Raw genomic sequence first — 20,124 nt, 5'->3', positions numbered from 1 at the left:
AATACCCTGTTGTGGATTTACTTCACTTCAGTGTAGCACATCAAACCCATCATTCCTTTCGGGATGCTACTAGAATGAATCACAACGTGCATACCGTAAATGATTTATTTTCAAAAAACACGAACAGTGCAAGAAATTGTATAGACATGAAGTACACAGTGTCAGATTCTAACCTACATGTAATTTCGAGTTTGGCAGAACATGTATTTGCTTTCTTTAGACCAGGGGTCTCCAAACTACGGCCCGCGGGCCGAAACCGGCTCGCCAGGACCGGCAAACCGGCCCGCGTTAGCTGGCCGGCCATCTCCGGCATCCGACCCGCCAGATATTTGAAGTGGTACCTATACTGCCAAAAATTGAGTTTCGAGGCCTATCGCGACCAATACACCGCGACATTGTCGGACACAATCACGCAACAGAACTATCAAATATATGCTCTGGCTCTGCTACTCGCTACAAGACTACATAACTAAACTTACCGTTGCGCCGCTTGAAATAACAATGCGTTGACATTCTCTACCTCTTCGTCTTGCAGTATGTGTTGCTAACAATGATTTTGAGATTTCGTTAACTTTGCAGGACGCTTTCGTGAAGAATGTGCAGTGACATACTTTTCTGTCGGTGAAATTCGCCAGAATAAAATACGCCGGAATTTCGGTCAGGTACGTCCACCAATTAAAATTATGTAATTAAATAAAAATCGTAGTTCCTTTCAGTGTTAGCTATTCCCAAAACCTTAGATTTTTGCGATTTCATCTTTCCTTTAGCCTTACATTACGGTGATCATGGAGTGCTAGGGTGCTTTAATCCGACTAGGTAGATCATGGCCCTTATGACTTCGCAGAGGAGTCAATGTGGCCAGCGGACTAAAATGTTTGGAGACCCCTGCTTTAGACCGTTCTTCCGTCCCCGACGCCCCCCCCCCCCCCCCCCCTCGTCGTTACTAGATGGACGTAAGTTGGCTTATAGTGATCAGCGGTGAGAAACGAAATCCTACAGAAAACGTCAACCATTTACTGTGTTTCTCTATCCACGAAACTAGAGAGTGCATATCACCTATTGAAATATGGGCAGCACTTCTACTACACCGATAATCTGCTGGTTGGGGCGTTGGCCGCTGTACAGATGATCTACGTGGCGTACCTGCAGTTCTCTACCAACACAGTGGAAGCAATATGCCGCCCATAAACTACTACAGCTGAAATTACCTCAATATAAGACAGAATACGAGTAAAGATACCTGTTTGCTCACTACGCAGGGACAGAAATTCCTATCAAGTATTCTCCTGTAAAGATGCACTTCAATGTGTATCGGACTCCACAGAGAGCTAAAGGATCGTCACTCGAGTAAACAGAGTAACAATTCTGTCACAGATAAACGACTTCATACGCTCCCTGTGTCGAAAGCAACACATCGCAAAATTTAACTGCCAGATTCTCCACTGTGGCTTTGGCCAACGGAGTCTGTAGATCGATCCCCGGAGGGATATGTCTTCTATCGATCCCAGCAGGGTAGTGCCCTCGATCAATCCCAGGAGGGAACTGTTCTTTCCATGCCATCCCCACTCCCTCCTGGGCATGCGTTGTCTACGTCTGTGCTCAGGTGACAAATCCCAGCAGCCATTACAAAAGCACTACCTTCCACTACATGGGTCGCCGGCCGGAGTGGCCGTGCGGTTAAAGGCGCTACAGTCCGGAACCGCGTGACCGCTACGGTCGCAGGTTCGAATCCTGCCTCGGGCATGGATGTGTGTGATGTCCTTAGGTTAGTTAGGTTTAAGTAGTTCTAAGTTCTAGGGGACTGATGACCACAGCAGTTAAGTCCCATAGTGCTCAGAGCCACTACATGGGTCACGAATCTGCCAGTCAGTCACTCAGTATCATTTCAGAAAATTTTTTGGAAGTTTCAGTTTCCCCTCCTAACCATTTGCACTCCGCTAATCAAAAACACATCTCTGCTTTACGGTGGGAAGTGTTACCCTGTGCTTTCCGTATGAAGATTCGTCAGAGGTCATTTGTAACCCCATGCATTACTTCACACAAAAAGGATGTCTTTTCGCCCTGTTCCGCCCCTGACGCTTTTTCTCCATTTACTCTATTCTAAAAAAATTTTCCGGCCCACCAGAGAGCAACCTCGTGCTCGTCCGTCTGTGCTACGGGGCCTCTGCGGCCTCCAGCATTCTAAACTGCCACCTCTCTCTCAGTGCAGTAAATGTCCGCCCCTGCAGAACATGACAAGTCTCTTCCCCGCCCCTCTTTAGCCGATAGCAGCTGCTGAGGAATGCATGGCCCACTCTACGCTTTTTCTCAGTGCTCAGATCGAAATAACTCCCAGGCATGCAGTACTACAGAAATTGCTAGTAGTGGCTAATAATCCGACCGCGCACTGTAAATAGTGATGTAATATAAATATATATCTAGAAAAATATTAAATGTATGGCAGAAAAAACCTTGCCACTGTAAAAGTTATAACAACTACACAATGCTGTTTTTCTTTCTTGCAGGAAAATCGACGTCCACTACAAGCAAGACAATGAAGAAGGGAAAACTCACATCAGGAATGGTACAGACAACAGGTAGGTCCATAGAAATGAATAAAAAGTTACGAAGAAATCCAACCTGTTACTCACGGAATTCCCATTGCTGTGTCGAACATTTATGGTGTTTTTTCTTGGTGAAAAGTAAATCTTAGTACCAGCGGAAACTTCTGAACTACTATATAGGAAATACGATTACAGCGCTTGAGGTAACTGGGACACAACAACGTTGCATTTAAAAGAACACAAATACTTGAGCCAAAGGTATTCTTGTAGGTTAGTGCATGTTGCGAACCTCTGTTATCAGGCATTTCTCGGATTTTGTTTTCTTCTTTTTCTTTTGAAAGTGATTTCTAGCAACTGGACACATATGCCATCCCACATCCTCATTCATTGTTATCCGAAAACTTGTTTCTTCGTGACTCTGCATTAGATCAAAGGTATTATCTCCATTCTACGATGTCGAGTTACGGAATCACAGGTGTTGGAATACATATGCTGTGCGAGCCTCTTACGGACATAACATAACTGTGCACTCAACCACACTTGAAAATGAAGTCCTATGATCATGTGAAGCAGTAATTTAATTCCAAATAAAGTAACAACCTATGCAGGCAAATGGTATTATTCATTCATAAATAAACAACTTTTAGACTTCGGTTTTGTGCGACTGAATTTTGAGAGCATAAGCGACTTGAAACAGACAGTGCATCTAGTCACACTGTCTTGTTACGTTTTGAGGGTCGGTTTGAGGGCACTATAGATGCGTTGTTGCCTTCAAGAGCCTACGTCATGTATTCTGGCTTGGTACGAACATGATAGCAGTAAAAATGTTTTTTTGCATAGCGAGAAACCTTGCTTGCGAAGTTATTTTGTAGCCAACTCTCCCAGTTTTAAGTCTTCAAAACAAAAGATTAAAACACTATTGAGTCACTGGACATAAGAGAGAGAAGAACTCTTCGATAGTCTCACCGAGCGAGGTGGCGCAGTGGTTAGCACACTGGACTCGCATTCTGGAGGACGACGGTTCAGTCCCGCGTCCGGCCATCCTAATTTAGGTATCCCGTGATTTCCTAAATTGCTCCAAGCAAATGCTGAGATGGTTCCTATGAAAGGGCACGGCCGACTTCCTTCCCTAATCCGATGAGACCGGTGACCTCGCAGTTTGGTCTCCTCTCCAAACAACCCAACCCAGTCCCCTCCCTTCGATAGCCTTGGCAATTTTACACCAATGGAAATCGCCGAGCACCTCTATTACGAATGTGCAAAGTCCCACATTGTCAACATGTTCAGAAAATAAGGACACGAATTCATACCAGTTGCTGCGGAAGCATTTCATGATAGTTGCCCGGGCAATGTAGAGTCGTTAACATGTTCCTGTTCCACACGCTGGTGCTGATCACTGAACGCGACATTTGACGATTAGCTAATGCTCCAACTGTTGATCTCTGGTTTATTAAACATTAAAGTCTACCTTATTTTAGAACATATTTTTTCTGAAATATGCAGAACGTGTGTGTGTGTGTGTGTGTGTGTGTGTGTGTGTGTGTGTGTGTGTCTGTGTGTCTGTGTGTCTGTGTGTGTCACGTGCATAAAGGAAAAAGTGTTTCCTCATCAGAGGCCACGCATCCCATCGTCAGTTATTCACTCACACGCCAGCTGCTCTGACTTGGTTAGATACAAACACTTCTCGTGTCTATCATGTGCCGCTAAGGTCGGGGTCAGAAATTCTTCGCCCCGTCTCTCTTAATGAATGCTAACAGCCTTTGAACATTGCAACATTCGAGTGCCACTCTATTGAATTATATTAGACTAATTGGCTACATGCAAATATTAGATTATTATTGTAAAAAGCTTTTCCACGCTGAGTGTCAAAGTGTCGCAATGGCAGCTTATCTTGTGCTTTCACAACATGAGGCAGTCAGAGGGCATTCGCTGTAAGTGGTGTTGAAGAAGAGCAGCTATAATGGAAACAGACTGAGAAATTTAAGATATTTTCTGAAAACGGAACCATCGTTCTCAGTGCGAGAAATACCTCACGGTTAGGCACGAACATTATGAATGCTGTTTCAACAATATTCCTGCGATTTTGCTAACCTATATACACTACTGGCCATTAAAATTGCTACACCACGAAGATGACGTGCTACAGACGCGAAATTTAACTGACAGGAAGAAGATTCTGTGATACGCCAATGATTAGCTTTTCAGAGCATTCACACAAGGTTGGCGCCAGTGGCGACACCTACAACGTGCTGACATGAGGAAGTTTCCAACCGATTTATCATACACAAACAGCAGCAGATTACCGGCGTTGCCTGATGAAACGTTGTTGTGATGCCTCGTGTAAGGAGGAGGAATGCGTACCATCACGTTTCCGACTTTGATAAAGGTCGGATTGTAGCCTATCGCGATTGCGGTTTATCGTATCGCGACATTGCTGCTCGCGTTGGTCGAGATCCAATGACTGTTAGCAGAATATGGAATCGGTGGGTTCAGGACGGTAATACGGAACGCCGTGCTAGATCCCAACGGCCTCGTATCACTAGCAGTAGAGATGACAGGCATCTTATCCGCATGGCTGCAACGGATCGTGCAGCTACGTCTCGATCCCTGACTCAACAGATGGGGACGTTTGCAAGAGTACAACCATCACGAACAGTTCGACGACGTTTGCAGCAGCATGGACTATCAGCTCGGAGACCATGGCTGCAGCTACCCTTGACGCTGCATCACAGACAGGAGCGCCTGCGGTGATGTACTCAACGACGAACCTGGGTGCACGAATGGCAAAACATCATTTTTTAGGAGGAATCCAGGTTCTGTTTACGGCATCATGATGGACGCATCCGTGTTTGGCGACATCGCGGTGAACGCACATTGGAAGCGTGTGTTCGTCATCGCCATACTGGCGTATCACCCGGCGTGATGGTATAGGGTGCCATTGGTTACACGTCTCGGTCACCTCTTGTTCGCATTGACGGCACTTTGAACAGTGGACGTTACATTTCAGATGTGTGACGACCCATGGTTCTACCCTTATTTCGATCCCTGCGAAACCCTTCATTTCAGCAGGATAATGCACGACCGCCAGGTCCTGTACGGGCCTTCCTGGATACAGTAGGTGTTCGACTGCTGCCCTGGCCAACACATTCTCCAGATCTCTCGTCACCAATCGAAAACGTCCGGTTAAGAAAAAAAAAGAACTGTGTTTGACTCAATGCCCAGGCGTATCAAGGCCGTTATTTCGGCCAGATGTGGTTGTTCTGGGTACTGATTTCTCAGGATCTATGCACCCAAATTGCGTGAAAATGTAATCACATGTCAGTTCTAGTATAATATATTTGTCCAATGAGTACCCGTTTATCATATGCATTTCTTCTTGGTGTAGCAATGTTAATGGCCAGTAGTGTACTATATACTGTACTGGGACACATGAGCCCAACATAAATGTTAACTTCATTTCCTTCATATAATACGTTACTGTACGTCAAGGAATGCGTAAATGCAATCCTAATATGATGTAAATGAGACTCATTCAGTCTTCAGGCAGAGTGCATGAGTTGTAGTTAGAATACCACGGACAGAAATTTCCCGTGACTTGCACCAATAGGTTAACGGAGACAGTGGTAGCATGTCATTAGGGGAGGTAACCAGACCAATATTGATTTTACGTACGAAGTTACTGACCTGAAGCCATCGTCATAAGTGACGTAAAAGCTGATGTAGACGTAGAACTGTAAGCGTTTTGTGCCGTCAGTTAATGTTATTTCACATTGCGGAAGCACTGCCGCATATAAAACACGAAACAAGTTCTGCGGCAATTTGTTGACGTGCAACGTAACGTTTAACCAATAAGAGGCAAGAACGCTGTCTGTGTAACAAGCGGGACCGGGAGACGCCATATTGTATTTCGTCATTGTCAATTCATTCCCATATTTTATAGGTTCTATGACTGGCGGCGTCTGAATATATGCCATTTGAAGCACCCACACAATGAGAATCTCTCGAAAACGCATCGTTGTTAGAACGATGTGTTATAATAAATTGACAGGGAACATCACATTGGAGGTTAAAGAATATCTGTATTTGATGATTTTCGTATTATAACTTGTATATTATGAAAGTATGCAGTTTCAGGGCAACGGCACATTGAAGATTTATCAAAAACAATTTCTTCTTGGTACAGTTCGTTAAGATTAAATATCAATTAATAACATTGGCGATTAAAGCTTTCAGGAGATCGCAACGGCCGCGCAGGATTAGCCGAGCGGTCTAGGGCGCTGCAGTCGTGGACTGTGTGGCTGGTCCCGGCGGAGGTTCGAGTCCTCCCTCGGGCATGGGTGTGTGTGTTTGTCCCTAGGATAATTTAGGTACAGTTCGGCGCTAGCGGCCGTGCGAAGCGGAGGTCCGATACTTCCGCCTGTGAGGCGTGTGCGAGTGTTTGTTTACTTGTGGACTTAGTCTGCACGCGGGCTAGTAACACCGATCATGGCGAACAAGTACAGGAAAACTACATTACGATTCAATTTCTGCAAAGACTACGAACGACCAAAGGCTTTAGCAGTGGAACGATTCATTCGAGAGGACGTCAAGATACCGCCAAACGATGTTATCGGAATTCACCTATCCATCGTTAGTCCCACGGTGTATGTTAAGATGGTAAATGACGCGGCGTGTGAGAGAATTCTACAGGCGACAAAAGCAGGTCTCCGATTTTGCCATAGTGACGGGAATGTCGGCACGGTAACTGTAGAACATGCTGGTCTGGGTATACGGACAATACGTGTTTTTGAGCTGCCATTTGAGCTCCCGGCTGACGAAGTTATCGAGGCTTTTAAGCCATACGGCACAGTACATGGTCACACAGCAGAACGCTGGACACAATTCGCCACATACCCCGTTCTTAACGGAGTGCGGCAGATCACTCTTGATCTTCTGAAGCATGTACCGTCCTATCTGACAATTGGTGGTTGTCGGGCGGTGGTGATTTACGATAGTCAACCACGTACATGTTCTGGATGTGGCCAGGAGGGACACCTCAGGTCGAACTGTATGCAACGGCGGATTACGCAACTGCCTTCAGATGTGCGGGAGCCGTCGCCGGCGATGACAATACTACCGATCACCTATGCCAAAGCCCTCACTGCGTCCGCTGATGACCGAAAGGACACAGCCTCGGTGGAAGATCAAGATGGCACTCTCCGAAACCTTGTCGCAGACGTCGGGATGACAGAGCATGCTGCTCCGTCGAGCATACAATCTACGGCGACAACATCAGATGAGACCGAACTCCCACCCAGCACACCGATAGTACAAGAAGCAGTTCCAGCCACTACGGATGCTGTTCCGTCTGAAACGCACTCTGAGACGACATCATTAGTTTCGACCGAACTCCCGCCAAGTTCAACGATAGGACTCGAAACACTTCCAGTTCCTACGGATGCTTTTCTGTCGGGCAGCCGTGATTCCCTGCAATCTGAGGACACGGACGGAAGATCACGCAAACAGCGTTCTCCGAAAAGGAGGAAACGGCGGCGTCGCACGACATCTCTTCGGGATGACTCCCCTTGTCCCGACGACGATGTGCCTGTGGACCAAGACGACACAACAGCCTCTACGAAACAGGATGAGGCACTGGGAACTGTTCGATCCGACCCACAGCGGTCTGTCACATTGACGGTACCGGGACGTGGTGATGCTGAAGAGAAATCACAGCCAGTTGGCTCTCCAGACGCAGATGCTGTGGCTATGGACACGAATATATCACAGCCTGAAAAGATGTGGTATGAGGATATTGAGGAGGCGCCGGACGTCATACAGAGGCAGCCGGCACTCACGAAGACGGACTAATAATTGCTGAAGGTGAAGGGAGATGTTGTTGCGCCTCGACAGAGTGGGATTCAACGCCATGCGAACCGTATTGCGACATTAAATATCAATGACGTGCGTTCACCGGCCAAAATACACCTATTGAAGGAAACGGTTTGGGCATCTGATGTGGATATTGCTTTGCTGCAGGAAGTCCACATAGCTGCACTCCCATACATCGCAGGCTACCAATCCTATTCGTCACATGGAGGTCACAATGGGAGTGGGGTGGCAGTTTACGTGCGAGATGGCTTCCCAGTGGAAAACGTGTGTTATCTTCCGTCGGCCAGGGGAATGGCTTTCACGACGTTTGGGACATGCATCATCAATCTTTATGCACCGTCGGGAAACAATCGGCGGCGGGAAAGGGCGCTATTTTATGCAGAAGACATTGCTCCACTATTCCATGGACGTTCTGAATGTGTAATAATTGGTGGAGATTTCAACTGTGTTCTCAGCCAGAAAGACCAATGGCTGCAAGCAAACATCAGCCAGGAGTTGCGAATCGTTGTCAACGACCTTGTACTTAGTGACACGTGGGAATTACGACATGGAGCTGCATCGGGATACACCTATGTGACAAGTCATTCGGCGAGCAGATTAGATCGCATTTATATCTCACGGGCTCATGCAAATGATGTCCAGGACGCGGAACGCTGGCCATTGGCATTTTCCGATCACAGCGCTTACATCTGTACGGTGCTTCTTCCCCGTAGAGAGGTGTGGAACAGTAAGGCCCCGTGGAAACTAAACATTCAACATCTACATGATCCTGAATGCCGTCAACGGATCCTTGAGACATGGACGATGTGCGAGCGAAGGGTTGGAAGGTATGCGACGAAGCTTGATTGGTGGCTGACTTGTGCTAAACCGGCGCTTCGCCGTACGTTCATCTCATATAGCAGGGAAATGGCAGAATGGCGCCGCCGTACCACCGACTTTTATTTTGCAGCACTGCGCGACCTGGGTGATGGTCCGCCGGGACAGGACATCTGGATCGAACGCAAAAGGATAAAAGCTAAACTAGTGGCTTTAGCTCGGAAACATCTTCAGGGAACCATGGTGCGCGCCAGATGTCACGATACGATAAGGCACGAGATTCCTTCCATGCACCACGTCGTGAATGAACGAAAGCACCGACGACGCGTTTTGGTACGGGAGTTAATCACCCGCGAAGACCGAAGAGTGACGCGTCAAGCGGACATTGTCTCTGCATTCGTCGACCATTACCAACACATCTATCGGGAAGAAGCAGCCTCTTTCGATGACCTCGACCGTATAGCCACGTCCGTCTCCCGTACACTGACGGTGGAAGCCGCGGGAACCTTACTGGAAGCCATTAGCTGTGAGGAAGTACATGATGCGATCGCACAAGGTGCGTTGAATCGGCCCCCAGGCATTGATGGGCTCCCTGCTGAATTCTATCGCGAATTTCGCAACGAAATGGCACCGCGATGGACGGAAATGTACAACGAGATGTTAAATTCCGATGCGCCTATTCCACCGGCTTTTATGGAAGGCCTCCTGGTGCCAGTACATAAACCGAAGCCAGGAATTACGGTCACACATTATCGCCCCATCACCCTGCTTAATGCCGGCTATAAGATCTTTGCACGGTTGCTAGCGTCCCGATGTCGTATGTTAATTCGTAGCGTTCTCTCTCCGGAACAGACGACACCGGGTGGATCGGTGAATGTGCAAACAGCTACTGGCGAATGCCGTGATGTGATAGCGCTGGCGGAGGAGTGCCGGCTTAAAGCGGCGATGGTGGCGGTTGATTTTGACAGTGCTTTTGATAAGGTGCGCCACAACTATCTGTATGCTGTACTGGAACAAATGGGTTTTCCAGACCGTTTTACTGGTCTCATTAGAAGGATTTACGGGGGCGCACAATCCTTGGTACAGGTTAATGGGCGTATAGCAGGGCCCATTCAAATTCGACGATCCATTCGCCAGGGCTGCCCTCTTTCGATGCTGCTGTTCGCGATAGCGTTGGAACCATTAATTGGGAGGCTCACCAATTCTCTTTCTGGGATGGAACTACGGGGCTATACCTTCAAATGTCGTGCCTATGCGGACGACCTCCTGCTGCTCGTTCGTTCTGAGGAAGAGGTGAAGACGGTCCTTGAACTGTTGTTGGACCACAGTGTGATCGCGGGTAGTGCAGTGAACATGAACAAATCGGCGGCAATGCCGGTGGGAAGGGGCCTTACGCCGGAAGAAATCAGTCCGTTTCCTTATGTGCATCGATTCCGCTATCTCGGCATAGACTTTACCTCATCTGTAAAACATACTGCAGCAGTTAACTACCGACGTATTTTACAGACAACACGTGCCATGGTCCGACAACATCTCCTACGGCGCCTTGATCCTTTGCAGCGAGTCGAGTACCTGAACACTTATGTGGTTTCTCGAATGGTGCATATTTCGCAGATCCTTCCTCTACCACTCACGCTCGGACGTCGACTTCAATCAGCACTAGGCTATTTCGTGATGATTGGATCGCCCCTCAAGGTGCGATACGAAACGCTCACTCTCCCTACGGACAAGGGGGGACTCGGACTTACGAATGTTCACTGCCGTGCGACGGCGCTCCTTCTAGCCACAATGTATAAGCAATGGCGTAGCGGGCGTGATTCCCTTACATCCCGCCTACTGGATCTCCTGGTTCCAGCGTCCCTCACACCTCCGGTGGCGGTGGGCAACATTACGCCACATTTTGCGCATGTCTCAACATTTGTCGTGGAACTTAGTTATATCAGAGACGAGCTTCCGCGCACGAGACCGCCTTGCGCGAAGGATTTTTATGTTTGGCTGCTACGACGGATAAGTTGTAATGTAATTGAACTGAAACACCCCAGGTTGCATTGGCCGAAGATTTGGAGACATGTGCACCAAAAATTCTTTCCTACCTTCGTTTGGGCACTGTGGTTCTCTGTCGCCTGTGGCAAGTTCAACACCCACCAACGGCTCCATGCAATTGGACTAGTGGACACTCCACTATGCCCGAAATGTCACAAGTGGATGACGACCATCACCGCTTAACTTGTATCGCGGTGGAGGACGTCTGGCTCCTAGGAAGACAGATGGTGGCTTGCTACCTCCGTGTGACCCCGCAACATATTACACCTGCTTCCTTCTTACATCCGGAGAGTGACTACTTTACGGCGACTAAATCACAGTCGATCATCTGGATCAAAGGTTGGACGATCGCGTACCTCTATGGGGATACTGCCACGTCGCGACTTGACTTTTGGTATTTCTTGCAGCAAGCCCACAGTGAGGTTCATAGATGGTCACACTATCGGAAAACCTTTGCCAATTATCTTCAGGCAGTCTTCCTTGACCCCCCACGCAGTTGGAATGTGCCGGGTGCAGTCGGTGTGCACATTTGACAGCTGATGATGAACCTCACGCTTCTCTCACCACTCACTATGTAATGCACATACTATACGATGAAATGGTCTATATGTTCCTTTTAACAGATTGATCCTTATTGAAAATAAATAAATAAATAAATAAAAACAACATCCCTGTTCCTTTCAATTTGTGATTTGTTTTAAAATCTTTTGTTTTCTTTCTTTTTGGCAGAGGATGCATTTCATTTAGCGTTTGTAAAAAAAAAAAAAGTGGTTAGCGTTCAAGTCCCGTAATCACCGGGTCGCTGGATCGACTCCCACTAGTCAGTTTTTTTTAATTTCTAACACAGTCATTTTCTTTCTATTTATATTACAATTGATGTAATGGGTAAATTACGTGTAATAAAAAAAAAGTGGTCAGTGTGACGGATTGCCGTCCTACGGGCCCGAGTTCGATTCCCGGCGAGGTCGGGGATTTTCAATTTTAAAAAAAAAAAAAAAAAAGCGGTCTAGGCCGCTGCAGTCGTGGACTGTGTGGCTGGTCCCGGCGGAGGTTCGAGTCCTCCCTCGGGCATGGGTGTGTGTGTTTGTCCCTAGGATAATTTAGGTTAAGTAGTGTGTAAGCTCAGGGACTGATAACCTTAGAAGTTTAGTCCCATAAGATTTCACACACATTTGAACTTTTTTTTTTTGAAGATCGCAACGTACGAGACAAGTCGCATACTCCGAAAGCTCAGCTTAGTGTGCGCAACAGAGATGCTAAGTTATGAAATCAGTTACAGTTGCCCTGCTACATCTAACTTCGCGTTTTCGAAAAGGTTCTGGGACTTTCGTGTTAATGTAGTAGACGTATGTTCTGTAATATTCGATGTTTCGTAAATATAAATGCACTCTCTCTCAGGAGTGACTTCGTTGGATTTTGTGAACGTGCTAAGGTGCTAAGAAACATGGGCCAACGAACTGCAAGACTGCTTTCTGTATCACTGCCCGATCCGAACGCAATCCAGTTTCTGTTCACTCATCCAAAACAGTTCTAGATTTTCAGATACGTAATTCCTTTATAAATATTATTTATGGTTGTACAAATGCACACCAACGAACTCTTACATGAAACACACAAAACGTAACAGTGATACTCAAGGGGTTTTTTTATCTACAAGAAACTTGCAGTAGGATATTTTGCACTTTCGTGTTTCAAGTATTGTATTTCACATGTTCTAAAAATTCTGCTACTGATCGTGATACCTGCCCTTACTGACTCAATACGGAAGTTCCCTTTTTGTCTTACAGCATTTTCAAGGATATTGAAGTTCTTAATTATGTACTAGCCGACAAACCCGGCATCGCCTGGGTATTCATCTTGCCGATTTATTATCAGAAACTAAAACACTACTTGAACTGTATTGGAAAAAAATGTCATTCCATGTACTCGTGAAAAAAAACTTTAAAACTACACAAGAGTTGTACAAAGAAATATGCACAATGTACAGGTAAGTGCCGTGTCCATGACAGTTTCTATACGCAAGGTGCAGCTGCTTCTTGTGTCTAAAACGCGATTTTGTAAATGTCTCTATAACAATGCCTCTTCATAGTTCTACAGACAACAACCGTTTTCGCCTACAGCCGTTTGCACGTCGCGATTGAAAGCTATCAAAAGTACTGCCACATATCAGAAATTTCGTTAAGTTGATTGGATTGCAGAAGTGTCTAAGCAGTAAAGAATAAATGAATTAATACTTCATGCTTGACGCGGCATTTTTTCATGCATTTCAGAGTTTATGACGTCATATCTCTTGAACTGGGTGTCCTAATAACGATATACGAGGGTTGCCCAGAAAGTAACGCACTGCATTTTGTTTATTCAACAATTCTTTATTGAACATAAGAACAACACACACGAAAGAATGGTGTTTTATCTATACACACTATTTCTCCAAGTAATCTCCATTCCATTCTATGGCCTTCCTCCAGTGCGAAACAAGGGCGTGTATGCCCTGTCGGTACCAATGCTTGTCCTGGTGGTGGAGCCAGTACTTCTCTGGGTGAATCACATCCTCCTCATCGTCCTCAAAATGTCTTCCACGAACAGCTTCCTTTAATGGTCCAAACAAGTGGGAGTCCGAGTGGGCTAGGTTAGGGCACTCAGGTGTTACAGCGGTCGATGGTCTCCCCGACCGTTGCAAATCGAGGAGCTCCGCCGAATCGCCTTTTGATGATGTCAAACTCCGTGCCCAGCGACTAACTGTACTTCTGTCGACAGCAGTTGCTCCATATACTTTGCACGAACGTTTGTGAATGTTCCCCGCAGTTTCTTTCTCTGCAGTGAGAAATACAATGACGGTACGTTGCTTGTAACGTACATCAATGATGCCATTTTGAAACTGTACTGCAGCTACGCTATCTGTCAGAAATGACGGAAAATTGGCGCGCTCGCTCTGGAGACTTCAGATAATACACTACTGGCCATTAAAATTGCTACACCAAGAAGAAATGCAGACGATAAGCGGTTATTCATTGGACAAATATATTATACTAGAACTGACATGTGATTACATTTTCACACAATTTCGGTGCATAGATCCTGAGAAATCAGTACCCAGAATAACCACCTCACGCCGTAATAACGGCCTTGATACGCCTGGTCATCGAGTCAAACAGAGCTTGGATGGCGTGTACTGGTACAACTGCCCATGCAGCTTCAACACGATACCACAGTTCATCAATAGTGGTCACTGGCGTATTGTAACGAGCCACTTTCTCGGCCACCATTGAGCAGACGTTTTCAGTTGGTGAGAGGTCTGGAGAATGTGCTGGCCAGGGCAACAGTCGAACATTTTCTGTATCCAGAAAGGCCCGTATAGGACCTGCAACACGCGGTCGTGCATTATCCTGATGAAATGCAGGGTTTCGCAGGGATCAAATGAAAGGTAGAGCCACGGGTCGTAACACATCTGAAATGTAACGTCCACTGTTCAAAGTGCCGTCAATGCGAACAAGAGGTGACCGAGACGTGTAACCAAGGCACCCCATACCATCACATCGGGTGATACGCCAGTATGGCGATGACGAATACACGCTTCCAATGTGTGTTCACCGCGATGTCGCCAAACACGGATGCGACCATCATGATGCTGTTAAAAGAATCTGGATTCATCCGAAAAAATGACGTTTTGCCATTCGTGCACCCAGGTTCGTCGTTGAGTACACCATCGTAGGTGCTCCAGTCTGTGATGCAGCGTCAAGGGTAACCGCACCCATGGTCTCTGAGCTGATAGTCCATGCTGCTGCAAACGTCGTCGAACTGTTCGTGCAGATGGTTGTTACCTTGCAAACGTCCCCATCTGTTGACTCAGGGATCGAGACGTGGCTGCACGATCCGTTACAGCCATGCGGATAAGATGCCTATTATCTCGACTGCTAGTTATACGAGGCCGTTGGGATCCAGCACGACGTTCTGTATTACCCTCCTGAACCCACCGATTCCATATTCGGCTAACAGTCATTGGATCTCGACCAACGCGAACAGCAATGTCGCGATACGATAAACCGCAATCGCGATAGGCTAAATCTGACCTTTATCAAAGTCGGAAACGTTTCTCGTCCCTACACGAGGCATCACAACAACGTTTCACCAGGCAACGGCGTTCAACTGCTGTTTGTGTATGAGAAATGGGTTGGAAACGTTCCTCATGTTAGCACGTTGTAGGTGTCGCCACCGGCGCCAACCTTGTGTGAATGCTCTGAAAAGCTAATCATTTGCATATCACAGCATCTTCTTGCTGTCGGTTAAATTTCGCGTCTGTAGCGCGTCATCTTCGTGGTGTAGCAATTTTAATGGCCAGTAGTGTATATGCGTAACGTTTCGTATTCGTAGCATGGTTTTTGGCTGAGAAAAAAATTGCGATGTATTACTTTCTGGGCAACCCTCCTATTTGTATAAGTGTGTTGAGCCTCATATGTAGATACTGTCTGCGAAATATGTTGCGAACAGAGTTAGTAGCAAAGAAATAATAAATTTAAACGTCATGTACAATGCGGCAGTTTTTCACGCATCTGAGTGTTTATAACGTCAAATCTCCTGGACTATATAGATAGATCGTTCCGAACTGCACCTGCCTGAAGTAAAGGATATGTGTACCACATTTGGTTGCAATCACTCCAGTGGTTTAGGAGGAGATATGAAGCGCGCACACACACACACACACACACACACACACACACACACACACACACATATTCTTATAATACACTGATGGAAAAAAATCACAACACCAAAAAATAATTACTTTAGAGTAATATAATTTCAGGAATACATTTGTCTAGGTAACATATTTAGGTGATTAACACTGCATGATCACAAGTTAATGTAGGCGCAAGATAAATCACTGCAAATGTGAAATGCTGGAAAATTAATAAATGGTGTAACCGCTAGAATGTTACATGGAAGCACGCAAAGGTGCAAGCATTGTGTTGTACAGATGCCGAATATCATTTTGTGGGCTGGAGTTCCATGTCTGTTGCACTTGGTCGGTCACCGCTGTTTGTGGATGACGCTGGAGTTCTCGTTCGATGATGCCCCATAATTATGTGTTCGATTGCAGACATATCTGGTGATCGAGCAGACCAAGGCAACATGTCGACACTCTGTGAACATGTTGTGTTATAACAGCGGCATGTGCTTGAACGTTATACCGTTGGAAAACATGCCCTGAAGTGCTTTTCATGACTGGCAGCACAACGGATCGAATCACCACATTTACGTACAAATTTACAGCCAGGGTGCGTGGGATAACCACGGGACTGTTCCTGATGTCTTACGAAATCGCTCCTCGCACCGTAACTTCAGGTGTAGGTCCAATGTGTTTAGATCGCTGACGAGCTGGCCTTCTTCTAACCAACACACGGCCATCACTGGCACCGAGACAGAATTAGCTTTCATCAGAAAACACAACAGACCTCCACCCTGCTCTCCAGTGAGCTCTCGCTTGACACCACTGAAGTCGCAAATGACGAAGATTTGGGTTCAGTGGAATACACGCAACAGGGCGTCTGGCTCTGATCTGTCCTTGAAGTAACCGATTTTTAAATTTGCTGTGTCGCTGAGGTGCCAACTGCTGCTCAGATTGCTACTGCAGATGCAGTACGATGCGCTATAACCACACCCCGAACGCGGTAGCCTTTCCTCTGCGGTCGCAGGTTCGAATTCTGCCTCGGGCATGGATGTGTGTGATGTCCTTAGGTTAGTTAGGTTTAAGTCTAGGGGACTGATACCAGCCAGGTTAGCCGAGAGCGCTACTGCTTCCTGGACGTGGGTAGGCGCGCCGGCCCCGGATCGAATCCGCTTGGCGGATTACCGACGTCGGCCGGTGTAGTTTTTAGGTGGTTTTCCACATCCCGCTAGGTGAATACCGGGCTGGTTCCCACGTTCCGCGTCAGTTACACGACTCGCAGACATCTGCACACGTTCGCACTATTCCATGGATTACACTAGACGCAGACTGCTGGGGTACACTAATTCCATCCCAGGGGGTGGCGGCAGGAAGGGCATCTGGCCACCCCCTATAACTAACCTTGCCAAGTCCGTTCCTAACCGTGCCGACCCTGCGAAACTGCGGGACAAGGCACCAGCAAAAGAAAGAAAGAAAGAAAGTCTATGGGACTGATGACCTCAGATGTTAATTCCCATAGTGTTTAGAGCCATTTGAACTTCCCTCTCGATAGTGCCATGTGCCCGTCCAGAACCCGGTCTGCTTGCGATCGTACATTCTCGTGACCACCGCTGCCACCAACCATGTACTGTGGCTACATTCCTGCCAAATCTTTCTGCAGTATCGCGGAAGTAACATCCAGTTTCTCGTAGCCCTATTACACGACCTCGTTCAAACGCGGTGAGATGCTGATAATGGCATCTACGTCGCCTTAATGGCATTCTTGACTAACATCAAATCACCACGCCCAATCCCAAAGCTAACCGACGCTGACGACCGTTGCAGGGTATATTTAAGGCGGACCTAATTTGCACCTTCAAAGTGGTGCCACAGAGCCAGTCTTATACGATTGGCGCGAAATGTGAATGGACATTATCTTTAGATGTAGAAACACGTCTACCAACTTCCGTTTGTATCGCACAACTCCTTCTAGATGTTGCGATTTCTTCCCATCAGTGTATCGCACGTCATGCTCACTGGTCACCTGCGGTTAATGCAATGTTCCACTGCACATTCTCACAAAGTTCACTTTTAATCTGTTAGCAGCGCTACAGTATTGTTGTTTATCTGCTCCTTCTTAAGCTGGATTATCTGACCTGTTCCGATTTAAAAGCCCAAATGGTTCAAATGGCTCTGAACACTGTGGGACTTAACATCTGAGGTCATCAGTCCCCTAGAATTAGAACTACTTAAACCTAAGGACATCACTCACATCCATACCCGAGGCAGGATTCGAACCTGCGATCGTAGCAGCAGCGCGATGCCGGACTGAAGCGGCTAGAACCGCTCGGCCACAAAGGCCGGCTTTAAAAGCCCACCTCTATGGAATGTTCCATATGAGATTGTGTCAGTTGTGCAGAGTGGGACTTGTGCGAAGATGGAAAATGTTGACATTTCTCTGGAGCCCAAGCAACTGAGGTAGATTTTCGTCTTCACATTCGATATCTTCGCCAGCTCACAGCCAAAGTGTCACATTCCACCCTAACCAAGACCCCGCACTAAGCTACAGATCGGTGTCACCACAAAAGGTCTTTTGCTTTCACATTCGCTAACTTCACCGACTCACACCCTAACTATCACTTTCAAACCTAACCTAGATCTCGTCTAGGTTACGTGCCAGTCTGTCACCAAATTCCCAGCATGCCTTTATGCTTCCTGCGACAAGCCACCTATCCCAGTAAAGAGCCCCAGGCTCACGCTTCACAGAAGTGTCACTCTGCACAGGTATTCCAAGCCCGATCCACACTGCGTCTTCCTGAAGGGGTGCAGTAAGGCTAATTTTTGTCTACGGTTATAACCAATTCTCAGCACTTTTTTGAAGTATTTAGTCCTTTATTTATTAATTTCTGCTGCTAAAAAAATAGGTCTACTTCTTTTCCGGCATTCCCATTTCTCACGTTGTCTTCTTTGGGGCGACTCTTATTTGTATGTAGGAATCTCATTTGTGGTGCGATTCATCTCTGCGTTCCCTAACCCGTACAAGTGGTTGTGAGCCAGCCGTCGTTTTGAAAGACTTTAGTTGCAGCTCTATTCTGCAGTGCCTTTCCAGCGTTCTACATATTTTTATTATCACGTTATCGATTCAGTATCTAATCAAGTCTTTCAGTCTGAATGCCACGGTCTTTGCATTTACCGTCGCGATTTGGTAATTAAACTTTCCAGGAATTTTGGTTAGCATGTCAACATATCTACAGATCGTCTTGCAAGATAGCTAAAATTTCCTCGTTGTCTGCAAAAAAGGGGCTTATCCACTGTCTTAGCTGAATCCTAGCAGCTATTTCTGTTTTTCCTCATCGTCGTTATACGTATAAAGTGACTTGTCGTTTCATTTAATGAATAATACGGGTGACACCTGCAGCATTATCTAAACGCCTGGTTTATTACAACGTGATTACTGACATCGACAATATTGTTGCTGAATAGAAGTGTGGTGCATCTGTACATAATTTATGTAACTTCTGTGAAACGGCTTGGAAAGTATTTCCGACAACTTTTGTCTGACAACTGAATCGAAGGATTTTGTATGAAATCAGTGAATACAATTTGCATTTCCGAATTATATCCTCGGTGTTTCTCGGCTATCTGCAGCAAGAATGAATACAGTACCCACACATGTACGATCAATGCGAAATCCAATTACGTTTTCGTCCAAGAGGACAGCTGTAATTTTTTCATTCGTACTGTTTATACTGTACTTCTTATTTTGGTTTCGAACGGTAAGACAGTCTGCTACCACAGGTCTCAGCACCAGTATAAGATTAGGGAAAAAGAATTTTAATTGATCGGCTATAAACAGTGACTCATGATTGAATTGAAACGTGGCAAAAAGATATGTTCTGGATATATCTTTGAAACGCTGCAGTTAACAGGCACTTAAGAAATACTGAAGTAAATTAATTTTGAAATGGACACGCAGGCGCCTCATACTATGGTTCTGATTAGGCAGAACAAATAAATGATCGATAAAATGTAACGTATCGTTCATAACAAGGGTTATCAGAGCTTTACCACCTGCACTGAATGAACACTAAATGGATAAGGAATGTACTATTGTCAAGATGAAAAAAGTGTTCACGTATTCACCTGAAATTATTTAGATAATCCACTGAAAATTTAAATTTGGAAGGGACAACGGGAATTTCAACTACG

This window comes from Schistocerca piceifrons, chromosome 2 (assembly GCF_021461385.2).
Source record: "Schistocerca piceifrons isolate TAMUIC-IGC-003096 chromosome 2, iqSchPice1.1, whole genome shotgun sequence".
Lineage (NCBI taxonomy): Eukaryota > Metazoa > Arthropoda > Insecta > Orthoptera > Acrididae > Schistocerca > Schistocerca piceifrons.
The sequence above is the reverse complement of the archived record's forward strand: the minus strand, read 5'-3'. Positions refer to the sequence as shown.